The sequence below is a fragment of the Salmo trutta genome, chromosome 6, assembly GCF_901001165.1.
Source record: "Salmo trutta chromosome 6, fSalTru1.1, whole genome shotgun sequence".
NCBI classification, from domain to species: domain Eukaryota; kingdom Metazoa; phylum Chordata; class Actinopteri; order Salmoniformes; family Salmonidae; genus Salmo; species Salmo trutta.
Genome location: NC_042962.1, coordinates 39,532,984 through 39,558,003, shown reverse-complemented (window position 1 = coordinate 39,558,003; position 25,020 = coordinate 39,532,984).

Here is a 25,020-nt window from a genome sequence, read left to right as displayed (position 1 = left end):
CACCACATTCTTTTGGAGAGATTGGAAACCCAAATTGGTCTACATGGACAAGTTCTGGCCTGGTTTAGATCTTATCTGTCGGAAAGATATCAGTTTGTCTCTGTGAATGGTTCGTCCTCTGACAAATCAATTGTAAATTTCGGTGTTCCTCAAGGTTCCGTTCTAGGACCACTATTGTTTTCACTATATATTTTACCTCTTGGGGATGTCATTCGAAAACATAATGTTAAATTTCACTGCTATGCGGACGACACACAGCTGTACATTTCAATGAAACATGGTGAAGCCCCAAAATTGCTCTCGCTAGAAGCCTGTGTTTCAGACATAAGGAAGTGGATGGCTGCAAATTTTCTACTTTTAAACTCGGACAAAACAGAGATGCTTGTCCTAGGTCCCAAGAAACAAAGAGATCTTCTGTTGAATCTGACAATTAATCTGGATGGTTGTACAGTCGTCTCAAATAAAACTGTGAAGGACCTCGGCGTTACTCTGGACCCTGTTCTCTCTTTTGAAGAACATATCAAGACTGCTTCAAGGACAGCTTTTTTCCATCTACGTAACATTGCAAAAATCAGAAACTTTCTGTCCAAAAATGACGCAGAAAAATTAATCCATGCTTTTGTTACTTCTAGGCTCGACTACTGCAATGCTCTACTTTCCGGCTACCCGGATAAAGCACTAAACAAACTTCAGTTAGTGCTAAATACGGCTGCTAGAATCCTGACTAGAACCAAAAAATTTGATCATATTACTCCAGTGCTAGCTTCCCTACACTGGCTTCCTGTTAAGGCAAGGGCTGATTTCAAGGTTTTACTGCTAACCTACAAAGCATTACATGGGCTTGCTCCTACCTATCTTTCCGATTTGGTCCTGCCGTACATACCTACACGTACGCTACGGTCACAAGACGCAGGCCTCCTAATTGTCCCTAGAATTTCTAAGCAAACGGCTGGAGGTAGGGCTTTCTCCTATAGAGCTCCATTTTTATGGAATGGTCTGCCTACCCATGTGAGAGACGCAGACTCAGTCTCAACCTTTAAGTCTTTACTGAAGACTTATCTCTTCAGTAGGTCCTATGATTAAGTATAGTCTGGCCCAGGAGTGTGAAGGTGAACGGAAAGGCTGGAGCAACGAACCGCCCTTGCTGTCTCTGCCTTGTCGGTTCCCCTCTTCCCACTGGGATTCTCTGCCTCTAACCCTTTTACAGGGGCTGAGTCACTGACTTACTGGTGTTCTTCCATGCCGTCCATGGGAGGGGTGCGTCACTTGAGTAGGTTGAGCCACTGACGTGGTCTTCCTGTCTGGGTTGGCGCCCCCCCCCTTGGGTTGTGCCGTGGCGGACATCTTTGTGGGCTATACTCGGCCTTGTCTTCGGACGGTAAGTTGGTGGTTGTAGATATCCCTCTAGTGGTGTGGGGGCTGTGCTTTGGCAAAGTGGGTGGGGTTATATCCTGCCTGTTTGGCCCTGTCCGGGGGTATCATCGGATGGGGCCACAGTGTCTTCTGATCCCTCCTGTCTCAGCCTCCAGTATTTATGCTGCAGTAGTTTATGTGTCGGGGGGCTAGGGTCAGTCTGTTACATCTGGAGTATTCTCTTGTCTTATCCGGTGTCCTGTGTGAATGTAAATATGCTCTCTCTAATTCTCTCTTTCTTTCTTTCTTTCTTTCTCTCGGAGGACCTGAGCCCTAGGACTACCTGGCATGATGACTCCTTGCTGTCCCCAGTCCACCTGGCCATGCTGCTGCTCCAGTTTCAACTGTTCTGCCTGCGGCTACGGAACCCTGACCTGTTCACCGGACGTGCTTGTTGCACCCTCGACAATTACTATGATTATTATTATTTGACCATGCTGGTCATTTACGAACATTTTAACATCTTGACCATGTTCTGTTATAATATCCACCCGGCACAGCCAGAAGAGGACTGGCCACCCCTCATAGCCTGGTTCCTCTCTAGGTTTCTTCCTAGGTTTTTGGCCTTTCTCAGGAGTTTTTCCTAGGGAGTTTTTCCCAGCCACCGTGCTTCTTTCACATGCATTGCTTGCTGTTTGGGGTTTTAGGCTGGGTTTCTGTACAGCACTTTGAGATTTCAGCTGATGTACGAAGGGCTATATAAATAAATTTGATTTGATTTGATTTGAAGAGACGCATAGTACCCCGAGAATTGGCCTAGGAGTCATAATTTTCTGTTTAATGTTCAGGGTTTTTATTTTAAAAATCTTGTTTAGTGTTCTGGGGCCGCATGTGTGTCTGGGGCGTATTTATAAGACGTCTGCCTCCAACACATAACCCCCCGGACATTCCTAATTCATAGACAACAACCCTAAGAGCAATAAAATAGGGGGGTGTGGGGTCATCCTCTTTGAAATGTTCAAACACAACCCCCCCAGTTCAATGAGGGCCCTACACATCAATCATCATGACAACTTCAAAGAGATGCAATATAGATATAACACACACTCTAACACGTGACAGAACAGGATAAAACTATATGACCCTAACCACGTGACACCTTCCCGCCAGGATGTCCAGACCGGATGCCCTTATTTGGGCATGTACGAACCAGCCGGACATAGGGTCATAAATCAGACGCATTATCTGCTCCGCCATCCTTCCTGCCTCTCTGAGGTACAATAACGTTAATGAGCCACTTTCAAATAACGACAACATTTCAGTTTCATTTTATTTATTTTTTTGTATTTTTATTTTTGCAAACATCATGTATTACATATACAGACAATTTAGGATTCGTTGCAGGATACTTGTCCCCGTTTTCTCAATGATCCCAGCATGCAACACCCTGTATATTTGGTTTAGATTTACAGGCTTTTGTCGCTGAATTTTTAAAACACACACATCAGATATATAAGTATATAAACAACAAATGTGATACAAGTTACAATTAAACGGTGTTTCAAACAAATAAAGTAAAATCTTAGACAAGTTTGTTTCTAGTTCTTCTGAATCATCCACAAGATGTGAGACCAGTTGTGTCCATTGCATACTCTCGCCCGTATGTCGTACATGATTCATGATTTGCAACATTTTTAGCACACGCTCTACATTAGCCCAGGTATTATGGGTTGTGTAGAATGATACATGGTTCACTTTATTTTCAATAATTTGATGCATCACACTTGTAAGTTCTCTCAAAAGAAAAAACGTATTTATTTTCTCTAACATCGTATGTATATAGTTCCCCATTGCTTTACATCTAAATAACAAATAGGTATTGTCACTCGGTCTCTGGGGTTTTGTTGAGCCAGAAAGTCATCACGTCCTCCACCACAGCTTCCCGGTATTTGTTGTCGTCCACCAGGGTTTGTCGGATTTCTTTGAGTTTCTCGTGGATGTAGATCGCCTCCTTCAGTTCATGTAGGAAAGCCTCGGTTACCCCGTAAACTCTGGGAATAGAAGGCACAAGACCCATAGACTCCAGGGCTCTGACCAGCGCAGGTATAAACCTGCAGGACCACAGTCTTTTCACCAGCTCCTCAAAATGGTTGAAGAAGTAGTATTTTGGGGGCTCGTATAAACACGGATGCCGGCGCTGGCTGGGGTGATTGATCTCACAACCGATGCATTTTTCACGTATATACTCTCCAATCACCACGTTTAAAAGTGTGGCTACAGAGGCCTTGATGGTGTCCACAAAAATAGTACTGACCACCCCATCAAACACATCCTCAGGCTGTGGACATGTAGGGGGTGTCGAGGGTCTTGGCTGGGGGGAGTAGAATGGTTGGCTGCGAGGCATACAGTCCTTAGGGTCTGGCCCCCATGACACATCAGAGTCCAGGTATGTTGTAGGAATATCCATGGTATATGATGAAATGAAGAAGTGGAGGCTTTAAGGGACCTCCTTTTATTGTAGAACCAGGCCTTTGGGTGGGGTCAGGGCGTGGTTAACGCAGCCGCGTACTTAGTTTTCTTTGGGGGCTGACCCTTCTGAGGATGAGCCTTCTTGGGATTGCTTTGAATGATAATCCTCAGGATTCGTATATATTATGCACTTCCTTAGCCGAACAATGCTCTGCCACTGTTGGCTCTGTACAAAAATAACGTCCAACAACTCTAACATGCTCAATTCCATTAGCTCCCAACTTTTAAAAGGAATAAGCATGCGCAACCTGAAATCCCCAGTCAGGCCACCATCACGAATGTTTTGGTTGCGGGTTTCCTCGGTGCTGATATAGAACTCCACGCAGCCACATGGAAGTCCATTCGTTCTCTGTATTTTCACCCTGTGAAATACTCTTCCTGAGGAGTCTGGGGTACCTTCCCAACGGGTCTCGTAGCCCGTGAACAAGCTATACCCCTTGGTGATAACTCTCAGTTCGGGACACAAAACCTTGCGAAAAACCGCCCAGTCTTCAACCCCATAGTCCACTCCTAAAGTCTGGTCTGTATATTCAACACCTTCGGCTACAGTATAGAGTTTCACTCTACGGGCCGGGTAATCAAACTGATACCCCCAGTGCTGTCCATTAGACATCATCACTTGATCTTTCAGTGCAGTTGCGGGCGGTATTTGGGTTCTACACACACATATAAACCGCTTTTTTGGCGCGTCGTATATTGTTGCTTTATACTGGGTCTTTTCTCTATGTTTCAACCGAGGTCCTGCTTCCGTTGTTACTGTCATCACTGCTTTACCAAAATCCATGTTTATTTTTAAAATCTTGTTTAGTGTTCTGGGGCCGCATGTGTGTCTGGGGCGTATTTATAAGACGTCTGCCTCCAACACATAACCCCCCGGACATTCCTAATTCATAGACAACAACCCTAAGAGCAATAAAATAGGGGGTGTGGGGTCATCCTCTTTGAAATGTTCAAACACAACCCCCCCCAGTTCAATGAGGGCCCTACACATCAATCATCATGACAACTTCAAAGAGATGCAATATAGATATAACACACACTCTAACACGTGACAGAACCCTAACCACGTGACACCTTCCCGCCAGGATGTCCAGACCGGATGCCCTTATTTGGGCATGTACGAACCAGCCGGACATAGGGTCATAAATCAGACGCATAGGGTCATAAATCACGATTTTGACCGATGCCGTCTCCTTTATTCTCTCTTTTGTGTGCTGACAAGAGTGGGAGAGATGTACCAATCTGAATACCTCTGAGAAACTGTAGTTGGAAAACTGCATCGAGAATGACAAACAACCCCCACTCTCTTTTCTGATTACACACACACACACACACACACACACACACACACACACTTCATAATTACAATTACAACAATCTACAGGTCTTCTATGTCTTTCTCTCTTCTCTCTGATAAAAATATTCAAGCTGTCAACCTTTATTCAAACACACAGCATGCTACCATCCAAAACTCCCCATCTGTTTGTGTTCGTATTGTGTTTTCCCCTCTCTCTACTCTTTCTGCCTCTCACAGAATAGTCCATTTACAAAATACATTTAGAACTGTGCACTACATGTCTTTTCCTTATTGAGAAAAAAGGAAGTAGAACTGAGGAAATTGTTGGTGAATAAAGTGACCAATCCCCAAAAGATTTCAATCTTCAAAAGGTTAACAACCTTATTGGCTTATTGAAGACCAAGTCCTATACTACCCATACTCTGGGTATAAAGTATTTTGGGGGGGCACCCTAAAATTCACTGTGACAAAAAAAGCACATTGCCTTTCTGCACCTACAGTTGAAGTCAGAAGTTTACACTTAGGTTGGAGTCATCACAATTCCAGTGGGTCAGATGTTTACATATACTAAGTTGACTGTGCCTTTAAACAGCTTGGAAAATTCCAGAAAATGATGTCATGTCTTTAGAAGCTTCTGATAGGCTAATTGACATCATTTGAGTCAGTTGAGGTGTACCTGTGGATGTATTTCAAGGCCTACCTTCAAAATAAGTGCCTCTTTGCTTGACATCATAGGAAAATCAAAAGAAATCAGCCAAGACCTCAGAAAAACAATTGTTGACCTCCACAAGTCTGGTTCGTTCTTGGGAGCGATTTCCAAACGCCTGAAGGTACCACGTTCATCTGTACAAACAATAGTACACAAGTATAAACACCATGGGACCAAGCAGCCGTCATACCGCGCAGGAAGGAGACGCGTTCGGTCTCTTTGAGATGAACGTACTTTGGTGCGAAAAGTGCAAATCAATCCCAGAACAACAGCAAAGGACCTTGTGAAGATGCTGTAGGAAACAGGTACAAAAGTATATATATTCACCATAAAACGAGTCCTTATCGACATAACCTGAAAGGCTGCTAAGCAAGGAAGAAGCCACTGCTCCAAAACCGACATAAAAAAGCCAGACCACGCTTTGCAACTGCACATGGGGACAAAGATCGTGTCACGCCCTGATCTGTTTCCCCTGTTCCTGTGATTGTCTCCACCCCCTCCAGGTGTCGCTTATTTTCCCAAGTGTGTTTATCCCTGTCTCTGTGCCAGTTCGTCTTGTATGTTAGTCAAGTCAACCAGTGTGTTTTTCCGATACTCCTTTTGCTATTTTCTTTTTCATAGTCTTCCCGGTTTTGACCCCTGCCTGACTCAGGACTACTTTCCCACCTGCCTGATCGTCCTGCCTACCCTGACCTTGATTCTGCCTGTCCTTTGGTACCTTTTGGACTCTGAACTGGTTTTGACCCTTTTGCCTGTCCACGACCAATCTCTTGCCTTATCCTATTGGATTAATACATATTGTAAGACTCCAACCATCTGCCTCCTGTGTCTGCATCTGGGTCTTGCCTTGTGTCATGATAGTACGAACTGGCCATGACAGACCAAGCAGACTTGGACCCGCTCTGCCAAGCTGTCCCTGCAGGGAGCCACCATTGGGAGACATCAGGAGTTGCTACAGGGCCTTGACGGAACGCCACGGTCATGGGTTAAAGGCTATTACGGAGCAAATCAGGGAGTTAGCTCAGAGACTGTCTGCCACCTCTGAAAAACCCCAATCACCCAGTAATTTTTTCCTTGTCTGTGGTGAGTTTGTACAGCCTATCCTGACTCCCCGTGAACCCCGCTTCGCTACTCCTGAGCGATATTCGGGGAATCCTGGTACCTGCCGTGGTTTTCTTTCTTAGTGCTCGCATATTTTTGAGCTAGAGCCATCTTCGTTTTCTTCAGACCGATCGAAGATAGTCTATATAATTACGCTAATGTCGTGAAGGGCACTCTCCTGGGCTATGGCAGTTTGGGAACAACAATCTGCCATTTGCGGTCATTTAGAGGAATTCATGACAGAGGTGAGAAGAGTTTTTGAGTCTCCGATATCCGGGAGAAAGGCGGCCAGCAAACTGCTTGACATACGTCGAAACTCCCGTAGTGTGGCAGACTACGCGATGGACTTTCGCACGTTGACTGCTGAGAGTGCCTGGAATCCGGAGTTTCTTTTCTGCACGGATTATCTGAGGAGGTAAAGGATGAGCTAGCTGCTAACTGCCAGGGAACCTCAACTCCCTAATCGCCTTAACCATTAAAATGTATGGACGCAAGAGTGAGAGGAGGTCTGGTCTCGGGCACACTCGTGCACCCGATATGGCGCGTTCACCTCCGAAGGCAGCTCTTACGAGAGGAGTCGAAGCCACCCGAGCGCTCTCGTGAAGCTACGACAGGTGAGTTGGATACTCCTGAGCCGATGCAGATAATAACCTCTTGGGGCCACCCCTTCCCGATCTTATCCCGGTAACGGGATTGCTTGACAACATACATGGCGCGAAATTCAAAATAGCAAAAATCTAATAATTTCAATTTCTCAAACAATCAACTATTTTACACCATTTGAAAGATAAACATATCCTTAACCTCTATGGGACCGGAATTCGTCCCACCTACGTAACAGCCAGTTGAATCCTGTGGCGCGATTTTTAAAACGTTTGAAATACTATTACTTCAATTTCTCAAACATATGACTATTTTACAGCTATTTAAAGACAAGACTCTCGTTAATCTAACCACACTGTCCGATTTCAAAAAGACTTTACAACGAAAGCAAAACATTAGATTATGTCAGGAGAGTGCCCAGCCAGAAATAATCAGACACCCATTTTTCAAGCTAGCATATAATGTCACATAAACCCAAACCACAGCTAAATGCAGCACTAACCTTTTATGATCTTCATCAGATGACACACCTAGGACATTATGTTATACAATACATGCATGTCTGTTCAATCAAGTTCATATTTATATCAAAAACCAGCTTTTTACATTAGCATGTGACGTTCAGAAAAAGCATACCCCCCGAATTTACTAACAATTTACTAAATTACTCACGATAAACGTTCACAAAAAGCATAACAATTATTTAACCTCTTACATCTAGGGGGCAGTAATTTCACGGCTGGATAAAAAACGTACCCGATTTAATCTGATTATTAGTCCTGCCCAGAAACTGGAATATGCATATAATTATTAGCTTTGGAGAGAAAACACTCCAAAGTTTCTGAAACTGTTTGAATGGTGTCTGTGAGTATAACAGAACTCCTATGGCAGGCAAAAACCTGAGATGCTTCTGTTCAGGAAGTACCCTGTCTGAACATTTCTTGCCCTTCTTGATTATCTCTATCGTTTACAAAGGATCTCTGCTCTTACGTGACAATTCACACGTCAACAATGGCCTCTCATAGCCCGGGAAAAACAGGAATGACGTAATTCAAAGCCCTGGCTGAAGCACACGAGAGCAAAAGCTGAGTGGTCAGTCAATGGACTAAGCCTTAGGCGCGTGACACGCCCCGCCCCCGGCTTTCGGTTTTTTCCTCAGTTTACAGACAGGCAGATTCCCGGTCGGAATATTATCGCTTCTCTACGAGATAAATTGCATAAATATTGGTTTTAAACAGCGGTTGACATGCTTCGAAGTACGGTAATGGAATATTTCGAAATTTTTTGTCATATTTTGCGTCATGCTCGTGGCCGAGATTTAGCGTTGGGATAGTGTCTAGAACGCACGAACAAAACGTCGCTGTTTGGATATAACGATGGATTATTTGGGACCAAACCTACATTTGTTATTGAAGTAGAAGTCCTGGCAGTGTATTCTGATGAAGAACAAGCAAGGTAAGAACATTTTTCATATAGGAAATGTGATTTTGGTGAAGGCTAAACTTGCAGGGTGTCTAAATAGCTAGCCCTGTAACGCCGGGCTATGTACTTACATTATTGCAAAATGTGCTTCATCCGAAAAGCTATTTTAAAATCGGACATATCGAGTGCATAGAGGAGTTCTGTATCTATAATTCTTAAAATAATTGTTATGCTTTTTGTGAACGTTTATCGTGAGTAATTTAGTAAAATCACCGGAAGTGTTCGGTGGGAATGCTAGTTCTGAACGTCACATGCTAATGTAAAAAGCTGGTTTTTGATATAAATATGAACTTGATTGAACAGACATGCATGTATTGTATAACACAATGTCCTAGGTGTGTCATCTGATGAAGATCATCAAAGGTTAGTGCTGCATTTAGATATGGTTTGGGTTTATGTGACATGATATGCTAGCTTGAAAAATGGCTGTGTGATTATTCCTGGCTGGGTACTCTGCTGACATAATCTAATGTTTTGCTTTCGCTGTAAAGCCTTTTTGAAATCGGACAGTTTGGTTAGATAAAGGAGAGTCTTGTCTTTAAATAGCTGTAAAATAGTCATATGTTTGAAAAGTGTAAGTTTTCGGATTTAGAGGAGTTTGAATTTCGCGCCCCGCCCATCATTGGATATTGGAGCAGACGTTCCGCTAGCGGAACGTGTAGATGTAAGAGGTTAAAGAATTATAGATACATTACTCCTCTATGCACTCGATATGTCCGATTTTAAAATAGCTTTTCGGATTAAGCACATTTTGCAATATTCTAAGTAGATAGCCCGGCATCACAGGGCTAGCTATTTAGACACCCAGCAAGTTTAGCATTCACCAAAGTCAGATTTACTATAAGAAAAATGTTATTACCTTTGCTGTCTTCGTCAGAATGCACTCCCAGGACTTCTACTTCAATAACAAATGTTGGTTTGGTCCCAAATAATCCATTGTTATTTCCAAATAGCGGCGTTTTGTACGTGCGTTCAAGACACTATCCGAAAGGGTAAATAAGGGTTACGAGCACGACGCATTTCGTGACAAAAAAATTCTAAATATTCCATTACCGTACTTCGAAGCATGTCAACCGCTGTTTAAAATCAATTTTTATGCCATTTTTCTCATAAAAAACGATAATATTCCGACCGGGAAATCGTTTTTTATTACAAAGAGAGTGAAAGTAAAAGCATGCTATCCCCTCATGCACGAGCCTCAGTCTGATGGCCCTCTGATAGAGCACTTGCCAAACGCGCTAGTGTGTTTCAGCCTGGGCCTTGAATTACGTCATTCAGCTTTTTCCCGGGTTCTGAGAGCCTATGGGAGCCGTAGGAAGTGTCACGTTACAGCAAAGATCCTAAATGTTCAATAAACAGAGGCAAGAAGCCCAAGGAATGGTCAGAGAGGGTACTTCCTGTTTGGAATCTTCTCAGGTTTTTGCCTGCCATATGAATTCTGTTATACTCACAGACACCATTCAAACAGTTTTAGAAACTTTAGGGTGTTTTTTATCCAGCCGTGCAAATACTGCCCCCTATCCCCAACAGGTTAATCCAACCACATTGTCCAATTTCAAAGAGGCTTTACGGCGAAAGCATAAAGTTAGATTATGTTAGGAGAGTACATAGACAAAAAATTACACACAGCCATTTTCAATGCAAGGACAGGTGTCACCAAAAGCAGAAAACCAGCTAAAATTATGCACTAACCTTTTAACAATCTTCATCAGATGACACTCCTAGGACATTATGTTAGACAATACATGCATTTTTTGTTCTATCGAGTTCATATTTATATCCAAAAACAGAATTATACATCGGCGCGTGATGTTCAGAAAATGTATCTCCCCCAAAACTGCCGGTGAATTTACAAAAATACTCATTATAAACGTTGATAAAATATTAAACTGTTATTCAAAGAATTATAGATTAACATCTCCTGAATGCAACCAATTGACAGATTTCAAAATAACTTTACTGGGAAAGCATACTTTGCAATAATCTGAGTACTGCGCTCAGAAAAATACACTAGGCAATACAGATAGCCGCCATTTTGGAGTCATCTAAATGCATAAATAACATTAGAAATATTCACTTACCTTTAATAATCTTCATCAGAAGGCACTTCCAGGAATCCCAGGTCTACAATAAATGTTGTTTTGTTCGATAAAGTTCATAATTTATGTCCAAATAACTCCATGTTCTTAGCGCGTTCAGTAAGCTACTCAAAATGTAGGACGCGTGAGGAAAATGTCACAATGAAAAGTAAAACAATATATATATTTACGTTCGTTCAAACATGTCAAACGTTGTATAGCATCAATCTTTAGGGCCATTTTAACGTGAAACTTCAGTAATATTTCAACCGGACCGTTCTTGTGTCTTGAAAAACGTTTTGGAACAGAGCTTCCTCTCTCGTGAATGAGCACCAATGAAGTGATATCATTCCCTGGGACACCAACTTCCCAGCCTTCTCATTCGGTCTCTGTTCATCATAGACACCGCAAACAACTTTCTAAAGACTGTTGACATCTAGTGGAAGCCTTAGGAAGTGCAAAATGAATCCTTAGTCACTGTGTGTTTGATTGGCAATGACTTGAAAAAACTACAGGGACCAGATTTAAATTTCCTGCTTGTATTTTTCTCAGGTTTTTGCCTGCCATATTAGTTCTGTTATACTTACAGACACCATTCAAACAGTTTTAGAAACTTCAGAGTGTTTTCTATCCAAATCTACTAATAATATGCATATTGTAGTTTTTGGGCCAGAGTAGTAACCTGTTCAAATTGGGTACGTTTTTCATCCGGCCGTGAAAATACTGCCCCCTAGCCCCAACAGGTTTTAAGAAGAACTTGGCTATCAGTTTGGGAGCGCTCACGGATGATGAATAATAACTGCTGTCTGTACTGTGGAGGAGCAGGAAACAGCACACTTCTACCAGAGCCAGCTGCGCTTTGGTGTGGGTCCTTTACATTCCAAGCGTGATTCAGAAAATCTACCTGACAGTAAATTGGTGCCTTATGCGATTCCAAACCAAAACCTTTGGGGTTACTGAAATGTTCTACTTTTCCTCGTGGTGCCTTGGAGAAACTGGAATTGGAGAAAATATGTGACCCTAGGAAATCAAAGCTGTGGAATCTCCGGACATTGTCAAATATCCTCTCTCATTCATATTCTGTCTCTGTCTCCCCTCTCTCCCTATCTCCCTTCCTCCCTGTCATCCCACATCTCTCCCTACACATCACAGCTGTCACTCAGAGAGCTACTGACTTGTTCTATGACAGTGTCATTCTTCCCATGCTAGGACAGTGAACACGTTGTTCATGGGATAAACATGATTGGATATAAATGCAGTGCTTATCTACTGGACTATCTTGATAATGGAAAATGTGTTTAGTTTTTCTATTTGCTCTGGTAAATAGTCAGTCTCCAGTTCAGTGTAGTCCAGGATGCTGCTGAGTGTTTGTGTGCTTACTGAGTGGAATGGATGTACCAGTTTAAATGCCTCAGACACTGCAGGAGGAAAACTGCATCCAGAATGAGCAATGCCCTCTCCATCTGTTTTTATCCTTCCTTCTCTCACAGGGATATCCCTCTTTAGTGGCTCACATTTAATTTTTTATAAAAAAATATCAGAACATGGAGCATATTTCCTCCTGACTGTAAAAACAAACAATGCCGCCAAAACAATCATATGTTACCTTGTCCCCAGGCTCGAATTTCTGGCACATAGTGCCTGGTAACACTCTGCCTCAAAGTGGGACTTGTAAAGAGTGTGGTTAAAATTGAGGCAGGAGAGGGAGCAAGCTGTATTAGATGAGCATTTTGAAAAATGACGAAACTAATCAAACTAATATCATGGTGACCATTATTATTTTTGGAGAGCTCAATTGATTCTGAGTTCAGGCATATAAAATGTATATGTGAAAACAATTTGTTAGATGCATACTTTCCGAATTCCCAAACTCACTTCCTTATTTAGCTCATTACTTGAGATCAGCCAATTAAAACCTGTCAGATGTTTTTGGCACTCCTGCCCACAGACTGCCATTCAAGTCTGCCATTCAAGGCGCTCTGAAACCCTACGTCTCGACAGCTGGTAGAAGAGATTAAATAATATGTGACGATGTGCATAGGTGTACAGTCGTGGCCAAAAGTTTTGAGAATGACACAAATATACATTTTCACAAAGTCTGCTGCCTCAGTTTGTATGATGGCAACTTGCATATACTCCAGAATGTTATGAAGAGTGATCAGATGAATTGCAATTAATTGCAAAGTCCTTCTTTGCCATGCAAATGAACTGAATCACTCAAAAAACATTTCCACTGCATTTCAGCTCTGCCACAAAAGGACCAGCTGACATCATGTTAGTGATTATCTCATTAACACAGGTCTGTGTGTTGACGAGGACAAGGCTAGAGATCACTCTGTCATGCTGATTAAGTTTGAATAACAGACTGGAAGCTTCAAAAGAAGGGTGGTGCTTGGAATCATTGTTCTTCCTATGTCAATCATGGTTAACTGCAAGGAAACCCGTGCCGTCATCATTGCTTTGCACAAAAAGTACATCACAGGCAAGGATATTGCTGCCAGTAAGATGCACCTAAATCAACCATTTATCGGATCATCAAGAACTTCAAGGAGAGCGGTTCAATATTTGTGAAGAAGGCTTCAGGGCGCCCAAGAAAGTACAGCATGCGCCAGGACCGTCTCCTAAAGTTGATTGAGCTGTGGGATCGGGGCACCACCAGTACAAAGCTTGCTCAGGAATGGCAGCAGGCAGGTGTGAGTGCATCTGCAAGCACAGGGAGGCGAAGACTTTTGGAGGATGGCCTGGTGTCAAAGAAGCCACTTCTCTCCAGGAAAAACATCAGGGACAGACTGATATTCTGCAAAAGGTACAGGGATTGGACTGCTGAGGACTGGGGTAAAGTCATTTTCTTTTATGAATCCCCTTTCCCATTGTTTGGGGCATCTGGAAAAAAGCTTGTCCGGAGAAGACAAGGTGAGCGCTACCATCAGTCCTGTGTCATGCCAACAGTAAAGCATCCTGAGACCATTCATGTGTGGGGTTGCTTCTCAGCCAAGGGAGTGGGCTCACTCACAATTTTGCCTAAGAACACAGCCATGAATAAAGAATGGTACCAACACGTCCTCCGAGAGCAACTTCTCCCATCCATCCAGGAACAGTTTGGTGACAAACAATGCCTTTTCCAGCATAATGGAGCACCATGCCATATGACAAAAGTGATAACTAAGTGACTTGGGGGAAAAAAACATTGATATTCTGGGTCCATGGGCAGGAAACTCCCCAGACCTTAATCCCATTGAGAACTTGTGGTCAATCCTCACGAGGCGGGTGGACAAACAAAATCCACAAATTCTGACAAACTCCAAGCATTGATTATGCAAGAATGGGCTGCCATCAGTCAGGATGTGGCCCAGAAGTTAATTGACAGCATGCCAGGGCGGATTGCAGAGGTCTTGAAAGAGAAGGTTCAACACTGCAAATATTGACTCTTTGCATCAACTTCATGTAATTGCCAATTAAAGCCTTTGAGACTTATGAAATGCTTGTAATTATACTTCAATACTCTGTAGTAACATCTGACAAAAATATCTAAAGACACTGAAGCAGCAAACTTTGTGGAAATTAATATTTGTGTCATTCTCAAATCTTTTGGCCATGACTGTACAGTGCATTCGGAAAGTATTCAGACCCCTTGACTTTTTCCACATTTTATTATGTTACAGCCTTATTCTAAAATGGATTAAATATATATTTTGTTAATCAATCTACACATAATACCCCATAATGACAAAGTAGAAACAGAAATACCTTATTTACATAAATGTTCAGACCCTTTGCTATGAGACTCAAAATTCAGCTCAGGTGCATCCTGTTTCTATTGAGTCCATCTGTGGTAAATTCAATTGATTGGACATGATTTGAAAAAGGAACACACCTGTCTATAGGTCCCAAAAGTCAACAGTGCATGTCAGAGCAAAAGCCAAGCCATGAGGTCGAAAGAATTGTCTGCAGAGCTCCGAGACAGGATTGTGTCAAGGCACAGATCTGGGGAAGGGTACCAAAACATTTCTGCAGCATTGAAGGTCCGCAAGAACACAGTGGCCTCCACCATTCTTAAATGGAGTTTGGAACCACCAAGACTCTTCCTAGAGCTGGGCGCCTGGCCAAACTGAGCAATCGGGGGAGAAGGGCCTTGGTCAGGGAGGTGAAAGACATCCAGAGTTCCTCTGTGGAGATGGGAGAACCTTCGAGAAGGACAACCATCTCTGCCGCACTCCACCAATTAGGCCTTTATGCTAGGGTGGAAAGAAATTAGGTTGCACATATCAAGTCTTTGAGGGAGTTAAGACAAAACACTAAACAACCTTTAACAACTAAATCCTTCATCTCGTCTCTCCACGCGAAGCTTGCTCCCTGGCATTTTTGCTCTATAATCGACTGTTTATATTGTGTGTGTTTGTTGATGACATCTACTGTCACCGCTGCTTTGATAATTTTTTGAAAATCAATACAAATTAAAATATAAATCCGATTAACCTCTCTAGGGTTGGTGGCACCAAATCGTCCCACCTACTCAACAGCCAGTGTAATCCTGTGGCGCGATATTCAAATACCTTAGAAATGCTATTACTTCAATTTCTCAAACATATCACTATTTTACACCATTTTAAAGACAAGACTCTCGTTAATCTAACCACACTGTCCGATTTCAAAAAGGCTTTACAACGAAAGCAAAACATTAGATTATGTCAGCAGAGTACCCAGCCAGAAATAATCAGACACCCATTTTTCAAGCTAGCATATAATGTCACATAAACCCAAACCAGAGCTAAATGCAGCACTAACCTTTGATGATCTTCATCAGATGACACTCCAAGGACATTATGTTATACAATTCATGCATGTTTTGTTCAATCAAGTTCATATTTATATCAAAACCCAGCTTTTTACATTAGCATGTGACTAGCATGTGACTAGCATTCCCACCGAACACTTCCGGTGAATTTACTGAATTACGATAAACGTTCACAAAAAACATAACAATTATTTTAAGAATTATAGATACAGAACTCCTTTATGCACTCGCTATGTCCGATTTGAAAATAGCTTTTCGGTGAAAGCACATTTTGCAATATTCTGAGTAGATAGCCCAGCCATCACAGGCTAGCTATTTTGACACCCACCAAGTGTGGTAATCACCAAACTCCGATGTACTATTAGAAAAGTTTGATTACCTTTGCTGTTCTTCGTCAGAATGCACTCCCAGGACTTCTACTTCAATAACAAATGTTGGTTTGGTTCCAAATAATCCATAGTTATATCCAAATAATGGCGTTTTGTTCGTGCGTTCAAGACACTATCCGAAGGGTAAAGAAGGGTGACGCGCCCGACACGTTTCGTGACAAAAAATTTCAAAATATTCCATTACCGTACTTCGAAGCATGTCAACCGCTGTTTAATAAAATCAATTTTTATGCTATTTTTCTCGTAAAAAAGCGATAATATTCCGACCGGGAGTCGTTGTTTTCGTTCAAAGAGAGAGAAAGTAAACATGGTGTCGGCTCGTGCATGCGCCTCCAGTCTCATTGTCCTCAGATCGACCATTTACCAAATGCGCTAATGTTTTTCAGCCATGGCCTGCAAAGCCACCATTCATCGTTCTGGCGCCTTCTGAGAGCCTATGGGAGTGTTAGAAAATGTCACGTTATGCCAGAGATCCCCTGTTTTGGTTAGAGATGATCAAGAAGGCCATGAAATGGTCAGAGAGAGCGCTTCCTGTTAGGGAATCTTCTCAGGTTTTGGCCTGCCAAATGAGTTCTGTTATACTCACAGACACCATTCAAACAGTTTTAGAAACTTTAGGGTGTTTTCTATCCAAATCAAACAATTATATGCATATTCTAGTTACTGGGCAGGAGTAGTAACCAGATTAAATCGGGTACGTTTTTTATCCAGCCGTGCAAATACTGCCCCCTATCCCCAACAGGTTAAATGACAGCACATCAAATTGGCCAGATGGAAGCCACTCCTCAGTAAAAGGCACATCATAGCCTACTTGGAGTTTGCCAAAAGGCACCTAAAGGACTCTCAGGCCATGAGAAACAAGATTCTCTGGTCTGATGAAACCAAGATTGAACTCTTTGGCCTGAATGCCAAGCGTCGTGTCTGGAGAAAACAGTGGCAGGGACTGGGAGACTAGTCAGGATTGAGGGAAAGATGAATGGAGTAAAGTACTGAGAGATCCTTGATGAAAACCTTCTCCAGAGTTACTTGGACCTCAGACTGGGGCAAAGGTTCACCTTCCAGCAGGACAATGACCCTAAGCACACAGCCAAGACAACACAGGAGTGGCTTTGGGACAAGTCTCTGAATGTCCTTGAGTGTCCCAGTCAGAGCCCGAACTTGAACCCCGATCGAACAGCTCTGGAGAGGCCTGAAAATAGCTGTGCAGCGACACTCCCCATCCAACCTGACAGAGCTTGAGAGGATCTGCAGAGAAGAATGGGAGAAACTTCCCAAATACAGGTGTTCCAAGCTTGTTGCTTCATACCCAACAAGACTCAAAGCTGTAATCGTTGAGTCTTCTTGGTGCTTCAACAAAGTACTGAGTAAAGGGTCTGAATACTTATGTAAATGTCTATTTAAAAAAATAAAAAACTGTTTTGTCATTATGGGTATTGTGTGTAGATTGATGAGGGTAAAAAAAACTATTTAATCCATTTTAGAATAAGGCTGTAACGTAGCAAAATGTGGAAAAAGTCAAAGGGTCTGAATACTTTCCGAATACACTGTCAGTAGGGGTGAAACCTAAGTCACATTTTGTCATTGTCTCTATTGGCATCAATGCATTACTCAGTGAAAATTTGACTTATAGTAAGTGGAAGTTAAGACTTGCACCATGAGTACGCAAAACAGTGATGTTATTCTCTTGCTCTTGATGACGGAGAGCCATTATTTAAGAATCCTCCCCTGAAACGATGGAGGTGCAGACAAACTATTAGTCTGGAAGCAGTCATCACATTACACACACATACTGTACATACACACACACACACGTCTAGGTATCTATAAAACCTCTGGTGTGCTCAACCCAAACATTGTCTTAGAAGTGTCATTAGTAGTGTCCATTATCTTAATAAGATTGGTATACTTTCAGGCGTCGCTCTCGCAGTCAGACTGAACACTCAGTTATATCTGCAGCTTTGTAAGCGAAACATTAATGCATTATGATCACACCAGCTTGCTGTCCCGTTTAGCCCAATTGCCATCGATACATTGAGTAGAGATACGGTGGAGTCGGCCAGGGTAATTTCCATAAAACCGAAAATGTGATGCGCTAATAGTCCTTTAATAATGACCTTACTGATTGTGGTTGATGTACCACCCATCCCTTCCGATGGGGGCTTCTGACAGCTGCTGTGGCATGTTTTAGCGAGATGAATGAACGTGCCGCATGCAGCCTCGGGAAGAGACGAATGACATTGTCAGATAAAAGGGTCCCTTTCTAGTTTGGACAAAACAGCAGTTTAAATGTCATCAGCAAGGTCTAACAGGCTGATTGGGGTTGTGTTTGATGCACCTTCTGCCTGATTACCAGGACTGTGTTTGATGTGCAGCACGATATGCACACACACAAACTCACACACTCACGCACGTATGCACGCAGACGTGTACACAGACACACACACACACACACACACACACACACACACACACACACACACACACACAGAAATTAGCTTTCACAGTGTGTCTGTCTGTTGTCGAAAGTTCCAACTGCTCCCTACTTTGGAAGGCCCTCACACAGAGTGGCATCAAATGGATAAGGGCGTAATAGGGAAAGAAGCCATCTCCTCTCTCTCTTTTCTCTGTCTGCACATAAAAGTTTGCCTGCCTGCTGCATTTATCAATGTTGGATCTTATCTCCATTGTTAAGCTGGTTTAATGCACTTCTACAGCATGCCATTATATTACATGTCAAAGATGTAGGCATTGTGAGAAATGGGTCAAAAGAGTCTAACAGCGCTTAGACACACATCAATTTGTTCCAGTCAAACAACTTCTGCCATTGTACAATGTACATGTCAGTCAAAGCAAAGAACAGCAAGATGAATATATCTTGAATGGAAATCACAAGAGGTAGTGGGGAAGCATAAGTTTAAGTTTCAGGCCGGCAATCAGAATTTGTTCAGATGTTTTTTTTTTTACCGCTACATCACTGGCTACCGGTAGACCTATTTCAAGTTCATGGTAATAGGCCTACACATTGTAGCTTAGTCTACTAAATTGACCTGTGTGTTAGGATGACCATCCTGTTTTTCACGGGATAGTTTCAGCCCCATTTCTGGTGTCACTTCAAAAAGTAGGCTACTTGTGCATCAATTCATGTACTGTATGCCTAATCAATGGCAATTGCAGAATGCACACTTTTTGGTGTTTTGTAAACAGTTTATTTCCATTCATGAAATGGCGCGAGTGTATGCATTGTACTGTTTGGATTATTTTGGAGTGGATGAACATGCACAAGTAGCCTACTTTTCGAAGTGATTTTTTGACAATCAGATAAAAGGATCATTACTGGTTCTGTTCATGCCACATTAAATGGTAATTAACGTTTACTGTTAAATTACGTCTTCTTTGTAGGTCCATAAGTGCACCCAATAGAGACCCCTCGGACATCACGGTATAATTCGAACTCTGGCCTGATCTATAACCTATTCACACTCCAACCAGCAAAACCTTGGTTAAATGTCAAGGTAGAAATTCCCTGCCCTGCATTTTGACCACACTTACAGGCTCCCTATAACCCAGCTCAACGATTATAGTGATGCTGGTGTGTTGACAGTAAGAGAGAACCAGTGGCGGATTCCATCTTGTGTACGGATGAGGCACAATCGGCATTGATCAACACATATTAAGGCTTCTTGAGCTTGATCACATCAATTACATTCACATTCAGATCCTCTTACCACTCACTTCCTGTGGCATAGCTGTGGTATTTGATATTTGATGTGCTTGTCTGCATCTACTGTACCACCATCCGCCGACTCATTATACCTTGGCCATCGATTTGTTATGCTCTTTCCTCCTTCACCTCACTCTCTCTCTCTCTCTCGCTCTCTCTCTCTCTCTCTCTTTTTCTCTCTCTCTCTCTCTCTCTCATTAACAATAACAATCAAGTGTGCAAATGACAAGAGCCAATAGTAGCAGTCTTTACAGATTTTAGTGTTGTTTATGTCTGTAAGCAGGAAGTATCCCCACCGTGTATGAAAATGCCATACTACTGAGTCTACCTTTTAAGGTGTAAACTTGAATCAGATAGGGTATCAAAACCGAAATAGTCTATTGTCCAAAAGGTTTCTTTAAAATAAATGTATCAGTTCTGTTGAGGGGTCCCCATTGACTTCTCAAACATGCAACTTGCTTAAATAACAGATCTTTCAAAGAATGCCAAACTTTTATAATTGATGTATCTGGCAATTCTTTCCCTCCTGCAGATTTGGAGTCCAGAATGTTGAGAAAGCATGGAGCACATTCAGTGCAGAAACTTTTAAATTAACATTTTATTCCTATCAGGATTCTTTAGATTTAAAGCAAAAATAAATCATTTTCAGTAGCATGGGTCCGTTATGGAGTTGGCTGGTCAGTTGAAAGAACATCTACACTTAAACACATCCAGGCTTATACCAATCCTTTCACTCACTCACACTTCAGAGAGAAGGGCAGAAAAATAATGAGAAGGAAAGAAAAAGAGAATGAAAGAGAAAAAAAGAGAGAGATTGCAGGGAGGTTGTTTAATTTTGTCTTTTAATCCGGTGTTGTGTTGTTGCAGTGGAGTCACTGGCTCCAATTTCAGAGAGGCAGCAGACAGAGCAATAAATCACATGTCTACTGATGGCAGTTCCAAACGAGCTCTCTCATTGGGCGAGACAAGTACATCGCTTTGTGTGTTACTTACTTCAGGCTCCGCCGCACCATCTGTCTGTGCACTCCAAAACCAGTTGAGCGTACAGTGTGTGTGTGGTGTGTGCGTGTGTGTGTTTGTGTTTGTGTTCATGTTTGTGTGTGGCCCCCATATTAATTTCTAAGGACTGGCTTGCAATTTAATTAAATTATCTAAAATCGAGTTGAATTCTGCCATGCTTTAAAAGCTTTAAAAGTATGTATCATCTTTAATCATCATTCCCCTTATCTTTTATATCATATTTTACCCATATGCTATGTTTTCTTTCTCTCCCCCTCTGTTTTTTCTGATCTAGTCCCTTTCTTTTTTATCTCTCTTTCTTCTTTTTCATATTCCGGAACCCTGGTGTGATAGTCTTACGGCCAGTTGAACATTGCTTACTAGGCTACATACTAATATCTGCATGGAGGCAGGCGACTAGAAGGGTCTCTGATGTATGCTGGGTAGAACAGTAGCAGAAACAGATGGTGTCCCAAAAGGCCCTATGGGCCCTGGTCAAAAGCAGCGCACCATATAGGGAATAGGATGCCATTTGGGATACAGGCCTTCATCTATAGCCCCTCTCGGGAGTGCACTCACATGAAGTCCAATCCCCTGGAGGAAATAGCGTAGAACTTGATGACTTATATATTCATACTATGCCTAAAAAAAAAATACTCAGGTCGGAATACATTTTCTGGCAATAGAATTGAATTCCAGCTGTAGGATAGTGTAAGATATGAGAGTATCAGATTATGGGTAGTATTGGTAAAGGATAAAGTAGGCATTGTTTGAAGTCTGTGTAATGACTAGGGTAATTTACCGGTAATTTATCAAAGTTACATGAATCTTCGGTAAAGTTACAGGTAATCTATGGTAATTTTTGTCAATTCTACTTGAATAACTTTAAAATAAATAGTAATATTCATACAGTGTGGTGGAAAAGTATTTGCCCTCTTTCTGATTTGTTACTATGTTTGCGTCTTTTTGATACTGGATGTATCTTCAACCAAAACGGAATATGAGATAAAGGGAACCTGAGTGAACAAATAACAAAAAAATAATATACTTATTTAATTTATTTAATGAACTAAATTATGCAACACCCAATTCCCCTGTGTGAAAAAGTCATTGCCCCCTTACACTCAATAACTGGTTGTGCCACCTTACGCTGCAATAACTCCAACCAAATGCTTCCTAATTGCCCCCTTAGAGAATTAGAGAAAATTAGAAAGGGGGCAAATACTTTTCAAAGCACTGTATAATTTGTCCATATTGTTCTTGAGTTTGTAGTGGATAGACCATACGGTTCAAAGAGAAAATATCCTAATTAATGAAAAAGGAACCTTATCGACAATGGAATAAATTTCAATTAACTCCGCAACTCTTCCAACGATTCACTTTTTTTTACAATTGCCAAAAGATTTACAACGAATACATATTGACATAGTCAAATAAATAAAAGTGTGTAAAGAAATAGCATATTTCATGTTGAAACCCTCAAATTAAACACCAATGGTATTCACCAAGATGATTGTTTATATTTAGGATAACGTTTTACAGATTTGCATTCACATTTTTGGTATTATTTGATTATGTTATATATTTGACATGTGATAAGGCCACACAGAGGGCCAGAGATACAGTTGAAGTCAGAAGTTTACATACACCTTAGCCAAATACATTTAAACTCAGTTTTTGACAATTCCTGACATTTAATCCTAGTAAAAATTCCCTGTCTTAGGTCAGTTAGGATCACCACTTTATTTTAATTTAGGGATAGGCGTCCCGCTAGCGGGACACAAGCTGACAACATCCTGTGAAATTGGATGGCGCGCAATTCAAATAAATAGTCATAATATTAAACATTAATGAACATACAAGTGACTTATATCATTTAAAAGCTTATATTCTTGTTAATCTAACTGCGTTGTCTGATTTCAAAAAGGCTTTACAGCGAAAGCATACCATGTGATTGGCTGAGGACGGCACCCCACATCAACATATTCTTCAACCAGCACAGGCTTCATAAAATCACAAGTAGCGCTTAAATAAATAACTTACTTTTGAAGATCTTCCTCTGTTTGCAATCCCAAGGGTCCCAGCTACAACAAGAATGGTCGTTTTGTTAGATAAAATCCTTCTTTATATCCCAAAAAGTCAGTTTAGTTGGCGCCATCGATTTCAGTAATGCACTTGTTCAACACGCAGACAAATGAGTCCAAAAACCTACCACTAAACTTCATCCAAACAAGTCAAACGATGTTTCTATTTAATCCTCAGGTACTCTAAAATGTAAATAAACGGTAATATTTCATATGGAAAGTAGTATGTTCAATAGGAAAGGAAAATGAGTAAGCGCGCACCTTCTCCCTCGCGCGCCGAAAGACTGATATTGTTCCGGTGCTCGTCTCACAAAAACTCCAAATACTTGTTAATTTTTCAAAAAACAAGCCTGAAACCTTGAATAAACTGTTGACATCTAGTGGAAGCCATAGGAATTGCAATCTGGGAGACGTATTTACAAAGAAATAATAGGTTCCCATTATAAGAGCCTGGGAGCTCCCCCAAAAATATTCCGATTGGATTTTCATTGGATTTTCACCTGTCATATCAATTTTCTTATAGTCTCAGACATTTTAACAGTTTTAGAAACGTCAAAGTGTTTTCTATCCAATGCTACCAATTATTTGAAAATCCTTACACCTGGGCCTGAGTAACAGGCAGTCGACTTTGGGCTCGTCAGTCAGGCGGAAATTCAGGAAACTACACCTTATCCCTATGAAGTTTTAAGAATGTGAAATGTCAGAATAATAGTAGAGAGAATGATTTATTTCAGCTTTTATTTCTTTCATCACATTCCCAGTGGGTCAGAGGTTTACATACACTCAATTAGTATTTGGTCGCATTGCCTTTAAATTGTTTAACTTGGGTCAAACGTTTCAGGTAGCCTCCCACAAGCTTCCCACAATAAGTTGGGTTATGGCCCATTCCTCCTGACAGAGCTGGTGTAACAGTCAGGTTTGTAGGCCTCCTTGCTCGCACATGCCTTTTCAGTTCTGCCCACACATTTTCTATAGGATTGAGGTCAGGGCTTTATGATGGCCACTCCAATACCTTGACTTTGTTGTCCTTAAGCCATTTTCCCACAACTTTGGAAGTATGCTTGGGGTCATTACCCATTTGGAAGACCCATTTGCGACCAAGATTGAACTTCCTGACTGATGTCTTGAGATGTTGCTTCAATATATCCACATAATTTTCCTCCCTCACGATGCCATCTATTTTGTGAAGTGCACCAGACCCTCCTGCAGCAAAGCACCCCCACAACATGATGCTGCCACCCACGTGCTTCACTGTTGGGATGGTGTTCTTCGGCTTGCAAGCCTCCCCCTTTTTCCTCCAAACATAACGATGGTCATTATGGCCGAACAGTTATATTTTTCTTTCATCAGACCAGAGGACATTTCTCCAAAAAGTACAATCTTTGTCCCCATGTGCAGTTGCAAACCGTAGTCTGGATTTTTTATGGCGGTTTTGGATCAGTAACAAATTGTTCATTTGATCAGTCTAAAACTTTGCACATACACTGCTGGCATCTAGTGGACAAAATCTAATTTTCACCTGGGCTGGAATAATACGTTATGGCCTTTCTCTTGTATTTCAAAGACGATGGTACAAAAAAATAGAAAAGAACGATGGATTTTATTCTTTGTATTATCTCTTACCAGAGCTATTCTGTTATATTCTCCTACATTCCTTTCACATTTCCACAAACTTCAAAGTGTTTCCTTTCAAATGGTACCAAGAATATGCATATCCTTGCTTCAGGGCCTGAGCTTCTGGCAGTTGGATTTGGGTATGTCATTTTAGGCGAAAATGGAAAAAAAGGGGTGTATCCTTTAAAGAAGGATTTTTAAGCCTTGAGATAATTGAGACATGGATTGTGTATCTGTGCAATTCAGAAGGTGAATGGGCAAGACAA